Here is a 15,434-nt window from a genome sequence, read left to right as displayed (position 1 = left end):
ACTTTTTAAGGGTAAGGTGTGGCTTGTGTTAAGGTGAGACCTACACACAGTATCTGTGGAGTCACTGAGGAAGTGTCTCGTGTGCTGTGCAAAACTGGGGAAGGAAGATCCAGAAGAAATCAGGGAAAAACTTTATCAGGAGTTGAGTTAAGAACTTAAAGGCAGTATTTTCCCCCTGGATATTTTTGATTAAGCTGATTTTGTAAATATAATTTTTTATGTGTTGTGCTTTAATCCCTAGCAGGCTTGCAACCCTTTGAAGCGACCCATAGTCATTTCATAGTGGGATTAGGAGCTAGGTTATTGGGAAAGACCACAATTTGTTTTTTCTCAAGTTCTAACACAAGTAGTACTTGGTGTTGATATTTGTATACTTGGATGTTTTTCACTAGTTAAATGTGAGGAAGAAGCTCTGTGTAAAAACTTGCCTTGAAAAAAAGATACATTAAAAATCACCAGTGTACTTTCTGAGAAATGTTTAAGTAGATAGTTATCTTTTAAATCCATATTAATATTTTTTCTTATTACATTCTGTTTTCCTTATTTTAGATCAAATGATTTCTACTTCCTATTCTGTCTCAACAGTGAGTGACATGAGATATTCAGGGACATAGGTCTTCGTAAATTTTTTTTTTTTTGGTGTGATAGATTTCATTAGAATACCATTTTATCTCAGGTGTTTAAAAAATTCTCATTCTAAAATCAATAAAAAATGTTAAAAAAAAAAAAAGAGTATGCATTTACAAAGCAGTATGTGTTAGCCTTAGGAGAAAGTGGTGTAGGTGGGAACAGTAAGCAAATGAGTGAGTGTTAATACTTTTTTCCCAAGGGACACCACAAACACCTCAAAAAAAAAATTCTCATTCTAAAATTAAATATATATATTACTGTAAACTCTTACTCATTTATATAAAAGCAAAAAAATTTTCTCTATTCGTTTTTATTGTGGTAAAATAAACAAAATTTGGCATTTTAGTCATTTTAAGGTGTGCAATTCAGTGGCATTAAACACATTCACACTGTATCACTACCCTCCATCTGCAGAACATTGGCACAGTGAAACTGTACTACTAAACACTAACTCCCCATTCCTTCATCCCCCCACCTCTGCCAGACACCATTCTACTTCATATAACTGGAATCATATGATATTTGTCCTTTTGTGATTGACTTATTTCACTTAGCATAATGTCTTCAAGGTTCATCCACGTTGTAGCGTGTGTTAAAATAGCTTTCTTAAGGCTGAAACACACTCCAGTGTGTGTATATGCCACATTTAAAAAGTTCATTAGTCCATCCATGGACAGTTGGGTTGCTTTCCAAGTGTCCTTTAGGCTCTTGTGAATGATGGTGCTATGAATGTGGGTGGATAAGTATCTGTTTGAGTCCCTACTTTCAGTTCTTTCGGGCAGATCCCCAGAAATATAATTGCTGGGTCCTGTGGTAATTCTATGTTTAATTTTTTGAGGAAATGCTATACGGTGATTATGCATTGATGGCTGTATATATTTTACATTCTCACCAGCAGTGCACAAGTTTCCATTTCTTCGCACCTCACCAACATTTGTTATTTTCTGTTTGTTTTTTTAATAGCCATTCTGGTATCTGTTAACTGGTAGTTTGTGGTTTTGATTTGTAGTTCCCTAGTGATTAGTGACATTGAGCATCCTTTCATGTGCTTATTACCATTTGTATATCTTTGGGGCAATGTCCATTTTTTTAATTGGGTTGTTTTCATTTGTTACTGTTTTGACTTGTAGGAGTTCTTTATATACTCTGGATATTAATCCCTCATCAGATAGATGATTTTCAAATATTTTCTCCCATTCTGTAGATTGCCTTTTCACTCCATTGATAGTGTCCTATCATGCACAAAAATTTTAAATTTTAAGTTCAGTGTATCCTTTTTTTCCCTTTTGTTGCCTGTGCTTTTTGGTATCATATCCAGGAAATCATTGCGAAATTCAGTATCATGAAGCTTTTCCTGTTTTCCTCTAAGAGTTGGTTTTAGCTCTTGCATTTAGATCTTAAATCCATTTTGAGCTGATTTTTGTATGTGATGTAAGTTCGGGGTCCAACTTCATCCTTTTGCACATGAATATCCAGTATTTACAACACCATTTGTTGGAAAAACTGTCCTTTCTCTTATTGAATAGTCTTGGCACCCTTGTTGAAATCAGCTGAGTATATATATGAGAGTTTATTTATGGTCTTTGTTCTATTCCATTGGTCTGTCTGTCACTCTTCATGCCAGTTCCACACTGTTTTGATTACTGTAGCTTTGTAATAAGTTTTGAAATATGTGAAACCTCCAAATTTGTTCTTTTTTTTTTTTTTCAAGATTGTGTTAGCTCTTGAGTTCCTTGAGATTACATATGAATTTTAGGATGGATTTTTAATCTGTAAAAAAAAAAAAGTTGGGATTTTGATAGGGATTATATTAAATCTGTCGATTGCCCTGTGTAGTATGGACATTTTAACAATATTAAGTCTTCCTATCCATATCTTTTCATTTATTTGTGTCTAATTTCTGTCAGCAGTGTTTTATAGTTTTTGGTATACAAGCTTTCCCTCTCCTTGGTTAAGTTCATTTCCAAGTATATCATTCTTAATGCTGTTGTAAATGGAATTGTTTTCTTAATTTCCTTTCTATTTTGTTTTTAGTATATATTTTTAAAAAACTGATTTTTGTGTGTTGATTTTATATCCTGCAACTTTTCTGAATCCATGTACTATTTCTAATAAATAGTCTTTTTGTGTGTTAACTCCTTAGGGTTTTCTACATGCAAGATTATGTTGTCTGTGAACAGAGAATTTTTCTTCTTCCTTTCCGTTTGGATCTTTTCTTTTTCTTGTCTTTCACCTTTAATGGATAGAGAAATAAAATAGGAAGTGGTATTAGACGTAGAAATTTATTTATCTGAAACTTTACTATGGAAATTGTATCTTGAAAGTTTTTCATGCTGTTCCATGGAAAGCTAGGGAGTTTATCAAGTGATGAAGACAGTTTGCATTGCTAAGAAAATTTAACTCAGTTTCTAGGTTTATAATAGGGTGGTTTTTGTTTTTTGCTCTCAGAGAAAGCCTCATCACAGGTGCAGTTTTCTTTTAGTCCTTGACACTGCATGATTTTTGTTTTTTCTGCTCGCTTTTGAAGGTAATTGTTAGCATTTAATTATTCTTTGGAGTTTTGATTTTTGTTGCCACAGATATTTATATAAGAGATGCCTGTAACCGACATTATAGATATGTAAAATGTGAAGATGTTAAAAACAGGTGGTACACTGGAAGTAAACTTTAATGATTTAGGTCAGATCTTAAGAGGAGAGAACTGAGGCCTGGAGAGGATATTAACTTGTACAGGATTATACAGTTGTTATTAGAGCTAGGACTAAACCTTTTTCATAATTTTTCTCTCATTGTTTCTACCTGAACCATTGATTACTGCAGCAGCCTATTAACTGTCTTTCTGTACTTTACACTCATCCTTTATTCTTGCTACTGGATCCAAAGCATAATATTTCTAAAATATAAATAGTCAGTGTGTCAGTTCTTTCAGTTATTAACCATTATCTTCAGGGTAGTGTTAGCATTAAATATAGGTAAGTCTATTACTTGTGTTGTCTGATATAATTCTTTGAACCGTTCTTTGCTATTAAATTATCCTAGTTTTATAGATGGGGAAATTGAGACCAGGGCTGTGTGATTTCACAGTTTATGTTCCTCGGCCCCGTATTATACTACTTAAGTAAGGCCTTCAAGACCCCTTGCGTTGTTGCTCTTATCCACGTCTCTAGTGTTCAGTTGACATTTTCAACTGTAAATTCCTTGAAGGCAGAGATCACATCCCAGACCAAACAGTTGCCTAGAGCAGGGTAGATGCTTGGTAAATGTTGAATAACTTTTAAGCAGTGAGTGGATGGCACAGGACAGTGAGACTAGCCCAGTGCGGGAAGATGTGAGTAATATAATCTGAAAGAGAGAATCCCTCTGCCTGGCCATGCTCAGGACAGGTCAGTCTTTGGGTTAAAGCAAAATGGTGAGAAGGAGGAACAGGATGAGGGAAGCGGAATCCAGAGCGATGATTAAATATAGCACCGATTTACTCTGGACTTAAATGAATTATATCTTTGTGTTGTGAGAACTTGAAAATGAATTCTCTAAATTACATTTCATGTTTTCAGGCCTGATTGAGTTAAGGAGAGAGGCGCCTGAGGACTTGAGACAGGGTAGGGCTACTCCATTTTCCAGAGTAGATGGAGCTTGATGTGGCTCTCAGGTGAGAATGCAGAATAAATTATTTAAAGAATTACCGTTTCAGGAGAGTTGAAGCACGAACATTAAGAATTAGCTGAAATTAGAGGGAGGGTATAGCTCAGTAGAAGAGTGCATGTTTAGCATGCACGAGGCCCCTGGGTTCAACCCCTAGTCCCTCCATTAAATAAATGAATAAATAAATAAAAACCCAATCCTAGCCACCACCCCCCAAAAAAGAATTAGCCAAAACTCATTGTGTGTTCAAAAACAAAGCACAATAGCCTAACTTTTTCTTTTTGTGGGTGAAACCTCCTACTTGATTGAGTTGTGTGAGACTCGGCCTCGTCCCCACACTTGCAGAAGGCACAGACACGGGAGGGGTAGTGTGCTAGCTGGGGGATGGGCTCGGTTTCACTGTAGTGATGACCTCCGAATCTCAGTACTGAAAAGCAAATAGGCGGATTTAGTGCCTATATGACATGTCCGTTCTTAGGTCAGTGGGGTCTCAGCTTTGTGCTGTCCTCCTGCAGGAACCCAGTCTGGAGCGTCTACCTTCTGGAACACTGGGAACCTCACAAAGACCTGTCAGCCCTCAGGCTCCATCACGTCACTTCAGCTCACATTTAATTGGTCAGAGCAGGTTCTGTGACCCCACCCTGGTGTTGGGGGCGTGGGAAGGAAGGAAGCAACCCAGAGATAAACTGAACATCAGTGTTGACTGTCTCAGATAGTGGAGACTTGGGAGGACAGATTAAGGGACTAAGAGGGTTGACCTGGGCAGGCTGCTTTGATCACTGAATCAAAGGGGAGTGAATAGGGAGAAATGTAAGATCCTGTCCTTTCATCCCAAACTAGTCCCAACAGAATATTGTTGACAGAAGGGGATGAGGGGCACAGTTTGCCGGTGTTACCAGCACATTTGATGGAAGTGTAGCATTGATGCGTTGATGCGAGGGGTGCGACAGAGAGGCCATGATACTGACTTCTCCCACACCTGTGCTGTCACGCTTCTGGCTACAGGTGCATGTTCAGGTGGGACACACACTTGAGATCATGTGATAGGGATTGATTAAGGCAAGTAGGAGTGGAGAGCTGGGAAGGTCAAGCTGGGCGGGGGTGGGGGGCCTGCTGTTGGGAGCAGGAGTGGGCGTCTCTCGTCTGTGGCACACTAAGAGCTGGTGCTGGAAACTACAGGAAGCGATTGAGCTCACTGAAAGCAGGCTTCTAGTGTACAAGTGGCCTAGAGTACTTCTTCCTGGAAATAATCAAACATCAGCTTGATTCCCCTGAAATTCTGTGATTCTGAGAGATGGAAGAGTCCCTGTTATATGCTAAGAACTTTCATAAACACTTAGTATGTAAACATTTATGTGATTGTTTCTGAATTCGCTGGTGAAAAAAGTGAAATACAATGACAGTGACCTAATAAAACATTTCTGTCTTTATGCCTTTTGTATACTAAAACTGTATGAATTTTTTGAATTTTTTTGTTTCTATATCTTACTTTAGTCTCATTTTGTACATGAGGAAACTAATACAGAAATGATAGCTTGCCCGAGGTTTATTCTGGTTAACTGGCCATGTAAGGATTTTTAACCACAATCTTGTTAATTCCAAAAACTGCTTTTTCTGCTCACTATGATAGTTCCAGTGTTTTGCCTGCCTACCATGTCAGTGTCTCCTGGGGACTGTATCACCCTATTTTGGGGTTCTGTCTGTCCCTCTCTCTGTCCCTTACCACATGGTTCTAATGGGACTTCCTGGAGTTCTCCACTACTTGGTTACCTGCCCACCTCCCTTCACATAGGCCAGTCAGCATCCACTGGGAGTTTGTCAGTGAACCAGGAGAGACTCATCCCTCGCTGGCAATAGGGGTAGTAAGATGCCACAAGAGAAGCGAGGCCCGCTATAAGTGCTGGGTCCCGATTCGTGCTGCTCAGCTGCACTCCTGCCCAGCCGGGATTCAGTGCCCAGCCCACCCACACCTCTCCCCGGCGTGTGACAGCCCCGGCCGGGGTCTTGCGTGAGTTCATCTTGCTGCAGACGTGCTAGGCTGGAGCCTTGAGCGAGACTGGTTACTTGAGAGCTGAGATACGGCTGTGGGGGCTGTGTTCTGGCCAGACCCTCTCGTGGGGAAGAAGTGAGCCTTGAAGAAGACAGCCACTGCAGTGGCCCTTGAAGGTGCAGTTTTTGGGTGTCTGTATTGGTACTGAGGAAAGGTGGGATTGGCAACACTGGTGAGTTTTCAGAATTCATTTTTTAAAAGCCCCTGGGTCTTTACCAAATGCAGCCTGTGGTGTGTACCAGTATCTTATGACCAAGACAGAACTCTCATGGTTGAGTAATGCTCAGAGCGCTGGCCTCTTCTTCACCCATCTCTTCTCCCCTCTTGGTTGCTCCCTGATGTACCTCTATGTGCTCTAGAAAGATGGTTCTCACCTCTGAAGTTCTCCTCTCCTGCATTGGTCCTTAAAGATGAGAGTTAGAGCAGCTACTCTGGGACGGATGGAGGGAAGGAGGAGAAAGCGGGGATGGGATATATGTTGCTGAGATTTTAAAGGGTACTGAGTACTTAAGTGAATTTGAGGTACGTGGCTGGCGTTATTCTTATTAAAGTTAAAAAGATTCAGACTCAGAGAAGTTAGTGATGTTATCAGGGTCACAGGTCTAATCCTAGATCTGTCCTGACTCAAATATGACCATGTCGTGTAACTGCCAGAGAGTGATTATCTGGGCAATAGTTCATGTATGTAAGTCAAAGGTCAGAGTTAGTTGCATATGACTTCATCTAGTACAAGATAAAAGCAGGGCAAAGGTTCAGAGCAGGAGCAAAAGAGGAGAAGTGGTTCTATAAAGGACTAAAAAGAGAAGAAATGCAAAAATGATGATGGGTCAGTATTAGCAACTATATTCAGTGGCACCAGTGCCCAGAAAGAGCATGTCTCTGTCACACACTGAATAAGAGTGCTGTCAAGCAAACAGCCCAAGTTACATAGTTTGCCTCTAAAAATGAGTGATTTCTCAAAAGACAAATTTTTGTCTCTACTTCAGAGTTAATAGAAACAAATTATTTTTCCTTTTCCCAAGTATCATGAAAAGACATGTCTGGAGTTTGGCATTACAGACTGAAAAACAGCTCTGTGTAAACACAAGTAGAGCAGACGGTGAACCGAGCACCTTTCCCTCCCGTCCCGTCCCGTCTCTCGTAGGCAGTTTATGCTGATAAGCATACAGCCGTGAAAGAAACTAGTGTTCAGTTCTAAAAGTTGCATTATTTCAGTATTTAAACAAAAAACAAACTACACATGCAAATGGCTTCCGGGGCCTAGCATGTTTTTGGTAGTTATCTGATAGCTGTACATGCATCAGGTGTTTCTCAGGGTCCTGGTGTCTAACTGCAGTGCTTTGAGCTGGGCAGTGGAGTGGTGGCCTGGTGGACCTTGGGGCCTGCTTTCTTAGTCAGAGATGGGTCTGTTTGGGTTGTCATGTGTCTGTATGTTCTGTGAATGTTTGTGACTGCATCTGCAGGGAATCGTCTGAAATACTAGTTTTGATGGAAGACTGTCCTCAGGTTCAAATTGTATATATGTATCGGGACATTGTTTAGTGGGGTTGACTCATTGTCTAGGTGTTCTTACATGTCTTTTTGAATTTGCAGTGTTTTTGCCTGTGATTCTGTTTGGATCCGATGTTAATGGCTGTTGAAGCCTAGGTCTGTAGGATTATTTTCAGATGATGATTAGAGATGATGAATTTCAGACTTTGTTTATGAGCTGTCATCTTTCATGTGATACACAGATAGTGAAAGTGACAAGTTGTGGTGCAGATTGACAAGGATGTGCCTTTGGTGCCTTGTGTTGGTGATGTGGACATGGTGATGATAACACTGTGAACCAGAGTTACTAACAGTAGTGCCGAGTTCTGGGTAGAGGCGCCTCAGGCTTTGATTTTTTTACGTAAGTAAGTGGAAAGGAAGCCTTAGTTCACTAACTAGAAGGTGGTGTAATTAATTGACCTTGAATTTTATAAGACAGCTCCCAGATCAAGCTGACATTGGAGGACCTTTTGAGTTATTGTGTATGCACAGGCATTTCAACAAGACAGGAGATCTTAAAAAGAAAATGACTCAGACATCTGAGGCTTGCATGAATGTGTAAAGAACGGTCTAGTCCCGACCTGTGTGTGCAGGTAGCAGGCCTCTCTCCTCCCCACTTCCGTGCTCAGTGAAGGCTGCTCTGTCTCCCCCTGGGGTCCCTGCAGCCGTCCTCTGCCCAGTCTGCCCTCTCCAGTCTTGCCTGTTTCACCTTATCTTCTACACTGAAGCCGAGCAGAATGATTGCTTTAGAAAAATATTTTTTAGTTAGATTGAAAATTTCAGACACACAGGATAAAATATAATTCAGTAGAAACTTAAATACCTATCACCAGGAAGACACAGATGTTAATACTTTGCTCTATTTGCTTTGTGTGTTTTAAATAATCAAATAGTTATATATAAGCTAGAGCCCAATCTCATCCTTCCCCAGGTAACCATCTTGAAGGTTGACTTATAGCATTCAGGTTTTTGCACTTAGGCTGTATTTGTATATCCATAAACAGTATCATGAACATGTACTATTTGGGGGAGGAGGGTATGGCCCAGTGGTAGAGCACGTGCTTAGCATGCATGAGGTGCTGGGTTCAATCCCTAGTACCTCCATTAAATAAATAAATAACCCTAATTACCCCCTCCCCCCCAAAATAAATAAAAATTAAATTAAAAACATGTACTGTTTGTATTTCCTAAATTTTTAAATGTTTTACTGTGTGTTTTTTGCAACATTGTTTTTACAATTTACTTATGGTGATACCTTTATTACAATTACTGTATCTCATACAGATGAATGTGGTTATTCCCCCCACATACTGCAGTCAGGTAGTTTCCAGATTTGAGCAATTACAGATAGTGCCGCAGTGGGTATTCTGGTGTGTCTCCAAGTTTCTCCGAGGCTGAGGTGTGGAAGCAGACTTTCTGAGTCACAGCAGATATACATGTTTACTATCTCATGTTTATTTTCTCCAGAGTGGTTGTACCAATTACATTGTCTCTTTACTCTCAAACTTGTTGGTAATTGCTCTAGTTTGATTTCAGTTTTTACAGTTTGATGGGTATGAAGTAGTATCTTGTTTTAATTTGTACTTCCCAGGTTCCTACTGAGGTTAAATATATTTTCATATGTTTTGACCAATTGAAATTTTTTGTGTGAGCTGCCTGTTTTTTCCCCCCTTATAGTGCAGTTGTGTGTGTATGTATGTGTGTATATACATATGTTAATTTTTATTGTTGGTTTTGTTATATGTACATCTCAGTATGTTGTTAGTCTTTTCTCAGTGTGTTGGAGTCTTGCTCAGAAATTTCAAATTACGATATAATCATACTAAGCAATCTTTGTGATCTTTTTTCCTTCCTTGTGTAAGAAACCCATCAAGATGCTAAGAAATACTCTGTTTCTTCTAAAAATTTGCAATCTTTTTACCCAGTTTTTTGACCCACCTGTAATTTTATCTTTGTATATGCTGTGAATTTCACATTTTTCTTCAAAATTAACTCTTCCTTACCCTTCGATTTTTCTTACACATTTAAAAAAATTCAGATTACCACGGAAACTCAAACTTGATGGGTATTCCATAGAATTGTGGATTTAATTTGGAAAGTTGACCTTGTACAATATTGAGTCTGGAAAAAGTGGGTGATTCTCAGGCAGCAGGCCATCAGACCCCATGCCTGTTGTCTGCCCGTGCGTTTACACACAGTTGCCATCAGACAATAGCTTCTCCTTCTTTTTAAATTTTGCAGTGTCCCTCATTGGCCGACAAGGCTGTCCTTGAATCATTGGAGAAGAGGGATTCTGGGAAATGTAGTTCCGGACTTTTGGCCTGTGATGCAGAGGAGACTATAGAAATGGGTACTGGTGATGCGGGTTTTACAACAGACAAGCCAAGCCTTACACATCTGTTCTGATTTTCTCCTTGCTTTTACACACAGGGTGGCTTACCTGATCGTTGTGTACTTTCCCCTCCAGTTGATGTATTTTGGAGATCTTTTTTAGTGGTGTGTACGTGGAATTTTGCTGGATATTATCAGCTGCCCTCCACAGAGGCTGTATCAGTTTTTATTTATACCTGTAGTGTGTCGCTTTCTATTGTTTTGCATCTTGCCCTCTACCTCTATTATAAATGCCTTTTTACCTTTATTTGGCCAACTTGTCGTTTAAAGACTGAGCCGTCCTGGCAGAAGGGATACCTGACAGCACTCATGCGCACACCTGCTCAGTTCACGCTGCTCCTCTAGGTTGGGTTTCTTGCGCTTTCTCTGTGACTGTATCCTGTTTTTCATTCATCAAGGACTTACGAACATTTTCTTCCTGCCCCTTTTTAGACCTGGGCTTTCTCAGTTATCCCTGTGGCTCCTTCTGTCATAAGCACATTGTGTCCTCGTCTGCTTTCCTAAATTGTAATCCTTTGCAACGGTGCTGGGCTCTTTGTTACCAGCACTGAGCAGAGTCAGAACTCAGTAACTTGGAGTGAATGAGTGATGCATCATTCTAAATGGAGAGTCTGTGCAGTTTTATAACCTTTTTATTTAGCAAAATATATTGCACTAGATGCTTTTTATGTATTAATGTGACTCCTCACAGCTGTGCAAGGGAGCTCTATTGTTATTTCATAAAAAATGTTTTGTCAAGGACATATTATTAACTGGGGTGCCTGTCTTTGAGTTCAGACCCAGCTTCATCTCATTCTAGTGTCACGCTTCACCGAGTTGCTACGTAATCTTCCTAGTTATGATTTTTAATGGTTGCATCATATAACACCAAGTTGATTTATTATTATGCCCTTTGGATAGTCAAGTAATCTGAATTATTTGTCAAAGGAGTGGATTACATTTCCAGTGTTGAGTGAAGCATTGTTCTAAATAATTCTTACCATTGGTATGCATCTGATTCATCTGTGTAGCTTTTAAGTTTAATTTTAAAGGGTAGTCATATCATTTTATTTTAGAATAAAAAGGATATAATGTAAAAATATTCCCTTATTCCTCTATCTGCATCACCCCTAAGTTGCCTGGTTTCCCTTACTGTAAACAATCAGTATTGTTTTCTTTTTATCCATAGAGATATTCTTATCATTACATAAACAAACACCTGTTACTCTGCCTTTTACAAAATAGATAGTATGTCAGACACACTGTTGTGCATCTTATTTACTTCTCTACCTCCAGGATCTTGAGTTCGTTCCTTGTCAGTACTTAAGGAGTTTTTTTAATCAATTATAGCTGCTTAGTATTTTCTTGTTACACACCCAGTTCCCTGTTGATACCTAGGTGGTTCTTTTGCTAATGCATACAGCGCTGCAGTCAATAACCACCTGCCACAGTGCACTTCTGCAGCCATCACAGGGTGAGGGCCTGGGCCTTCGCAAGACTGCCCTCACCTCAGACTCCGACTGCAGCTCTGGGGTCCCCAGGCCACCTTTCTAAATTTGGGGCCTCCCACTACCCACTCAGGTTTGATCATTTGCCAGAATGACTGCCAGAACTCAGGAAAGTGTTGTACTTAGTAGGATTACAGTTTTATTATAGCAAAGGGATAGAAATCCAAACCAGCAAAAGGTGAGGTCTGAGAGGGTCCCCCACTCAGTTTCCACATCTCCAAGACGGATCACCCCCTTAGCATATTGAGGCTTCAGTGTCAAGATTATTTATTGCAGGGGATTCAGTTTATAGATGTGATGAGTTGAATCATTGGCCACATGATTGGACTCATTCTCCAGCCCCCCTCCCTTCCCTGGAGTTCAGGAGGTCTGGCTAATGTCACATGGCACAGCCCCAGTCTTGTCACATGGTGCTTCTTTCCAGCATGGTCCACCCCAATCTGGAGCAATCTAGGGACCTGCCTGAGTCTCCTCATGAGCATAAACCAGTGTATGGTCCTTGGAGCTCACCACGAATAACAAAGACACTTCTGTCACTCAGGAAATTCCAAAGGTTTAGAAGTTCCCAGGTACCCAGGACAAAGACTGGACAAATTCTTTATTATATTACAGCTACATATATCACTATGTTCCTGTGCAAATGTGTCAAGTATAGGGTGAATTCCTCTTTCTCCTCCGTCTTTCTTTTCCTACCCTACATGGTTTAATAATCAAAACCAGATAAAGCTATACTCAAGAAGTCTTTTTGCCACTTTGTGTCTCATGAGTAGAATTTGTACAGCACATTCCAAATGAATAACCGTGTCAGTTTCCCCTGTATCCTTAGTGTTCTCTATGCAGATAAAAGCAAATACAAACATGTCTTCTTCTTCTCTTGTTTGACTTGAAAACACACAACACAAAAGCTGCGAGTCGAGTTTATTCAGCCTGGGAGACAGCCTCTTAGATAGCTCTGAGAAACTGCTCCAGAGAGGTGAGGGGGAGGTGGGTATATATGTGATTTTGGCAGAGGGTGTGCATGCGACCAAGCACACATCTCAGTAGAAGGTTACTCGTAGTCACGAGGCACAGACATATCAGTTAATGGTTTTAGTGCCTTTCTAAGTTTGGGAAGATGTAACAGTTTGGGGTTCATAAAATTTTCTCCTAAAATTATCTAACTCTGAAGGCCTGTTCGGCCAGTTTTTCCCAGAGCACGGAGCATCTCCTTCCCGATCTCCACCCTGAACTCCTTTCAGGGTGTGTAAAAGGCCAGCGACTGCCGTGACTCAGTCCTTGTGGACATTGTCTTCTTACACAGAGGGCATCAGCCTATAGACTGTAATGCAGCTTGCTTTTTGCACTTAAAAACATATCCTGAAAGTGTATTTCCATATCAGTGGAATATGCATTCACAGTTTTGCTAGATACTGACAGTTGCTTTCCCACAGGAATTATGTTACTACTTCATTCACCCTAGGACCTACCGTTTTAGGATGAACAGTGGTACATCCATGTGGTTTAATTTGAATTTATCTTATGAGGTTGAGTGTCTCTTCATATGTTTGAGACACTTGTGGTTCATTTCCTTCTATGAACTGTTTGCTTCTATTTTTTGTTTTAATAGTGGATTCTGTTTTTTTTTTTTTTTTTTTTTTTTTTTTCCACTAATGTCTGTCAGTTGTTTCACTTTCTGGTTAAATTTTTTAATGCAGAAATTTGTTTGTGGATTTTTGTGTCTTCAAGTTTTTGTGTCTTCCCTATTAGGAGACTGTTTTTTTTAAAACACTGATACATGGCTTCTAGTATCTTTGTAGTTTTTCTTTTTTTATTAAGGTGTAAGTTAGATATAGTAAAATTTACCCTTATTAATGTAATGGTTTTGTGAGTTTTTACAAACACATGGAGTCACGTAATGACCACCACAGTCCAGATGTGGAGCACTCTGTCACTCCTAGAAATCCCTTCCTGCCCCTTTGTGTTCACCCTCCCCAGGTCCCCAGCTCCTAGCAACTACTTCTCTTTTCTGTCCTTAAGGTTTTGCCTTTTGCAGAATGTTGTAAGAAGGAACTGCTCAGGATGCAGCCTTCTGCTTAGCATAATGCATTTAAGATTTTTGTGTGTTGTTGGTATGTTCATTTCTTGATTGTTTCCTTTTTTATTGCTGAGTTGTATTCCATTATATGGATTTACCACACTTCATTTATCCATTCTCTAGTTGCGGAATGTTTGGATTATTTCCAGGTTTTGGAGGTTACAAATAAAGCCAGTATAAACATTCATCTACAGATTCTTTTTGAGCATAAATTTTTATTTTATTGGATTAATACTTAGGAGTAAGATTGTTGGTGTAGGTTCCACATTAATTATATATATAACTATGAGCAACTATAAGCACTTGTTTTCCAAGTTGGCCGTACAGTTTTGCATTCCCACCAGTCATGTGTGAGAGTGTTCCCCTGTTCTTCATCCTCTCTAGCATTTGGTTTTGTCAGGTTTTTTTTAAAAAGTAATTTTCATAGGTATCTAATAGTATATCATTGTATTTTATATTGTGGTTTTCTAATGATTAATGTCCATATATTTTCATGTCTATAGTCTTTGTTGAAGTGTCAAATTGTCTACATCTTTTGCCCATCTAAAAAATTGGATTTTCCTATTACTGAGTTATAGGAGTTCTTTACTTTGGGCATAAATCCTTTGTCACATATCTAATTTCTCTCCGTCTGAGTGACCTGTATTTTTCACTCTTTTAGTGATGTCCTTTAAAGAACAGAAATTCTTTTCTTTGATGAATTTTTTAAAAATATATCTTTGTTTAGATTGTACTTCTGGTATTATCTCTAAGAAATCTTTGCCTTCAACAAGATCACAAAGATTTCCTCCTGTATTTCCTTCTAGAAATTTTATAGTTTCAGATTGTACATTCAGGTCTGTGATCCATTTTGAGTTAATGGTGAATTTTGGTTTCAGACCATTTGTTGGAAAGATCTTTTTTCTCTGTTGAACTGCTTTTTGCACCTTTGTCAAAAGTCAGTTGACCACGTGTGTGTGGATATGTTTCTGGACTCTTCCCTTCCATCAGATCTGTATGTCTGCTCTTTGTCCGGTTGCACTGTTTTGATTACTGTGGCTTTCTAGTAGTGTGACTCCTCCAACTTCATTCTTTTTAAAAACTGTTTTGGCTCTTTTTGCTGCCTTTCCATATTCATTTTTGAATCTTGTTTATTCATTTCTACAAACACCATTGGGACTTTGATTGGAATTACATTGAATCTATAGATTAAATGAGGAAAGTGAAATCTTAACAATAATGAGTCTTCCAGTGGGTGAATGTGGCATCTGTCTTCATTTATTTAGGCCTTTGGTTTCCTTTATCAATACCTTATAATTTTTAGCATACAGATTTTCCACATATTTTGTTAAATTACACCTTAGTATTTCAATTTTGGGGGCGCTATTATAAATAGTACCACCTGAAAAAATTTTATTTCTAGTTCATTGTTGGTATGTAGAAATACAGTTGTGTTCTGTGAATTTGCTAAACTTACTCATTAGTTCTGGAAACTATTTTGGAGATGTCCGTGGGACTTTCTGCATAGACAGTCATGTTGTCTGCTAATACAGGCGGTTTTCTTTCTTTTTTTTTCCCCCAAAGTGTGTGCTTTTTATTTCTTCTTATCATCCTGCTGCAGTGGCTGGGCGCTCCAGTGTGATAGGAGTGT

At 39.2% G+C, this 15,434-nt stretch overlaps 1 protein-coding gene across 7 annotated transcripts in view; it reads left to right on the top strand.

The window, feature by feature from the left end:
* ANKRD28 (ankyrin repeat domain 28) overlaps positions 1–15,434 on the top strand; it is a 154,931-nt gene that overhangs the window by 22,724 nt on the left and 116,773 nt on the right. The window lies entirely within an intron of this gene.

Source organism: Vicugna pacos, chromosome 1 (assembly GCF_048564905.1).
Source record: "Vicugna pacos chromosome 1, VicPac4, whole genome shotgun sequence".
NCBI lineage: Eukaryota > Metazoa > Chordata > Mammalia > Artiodactyla > Camelidae > Vicugna > Vicugna pacos.
The sequence above is the reverse complement of the archived record's forward strand: the minus strand, read 5'-3'. Positions and strand labels throughout refer to the sequence as shown.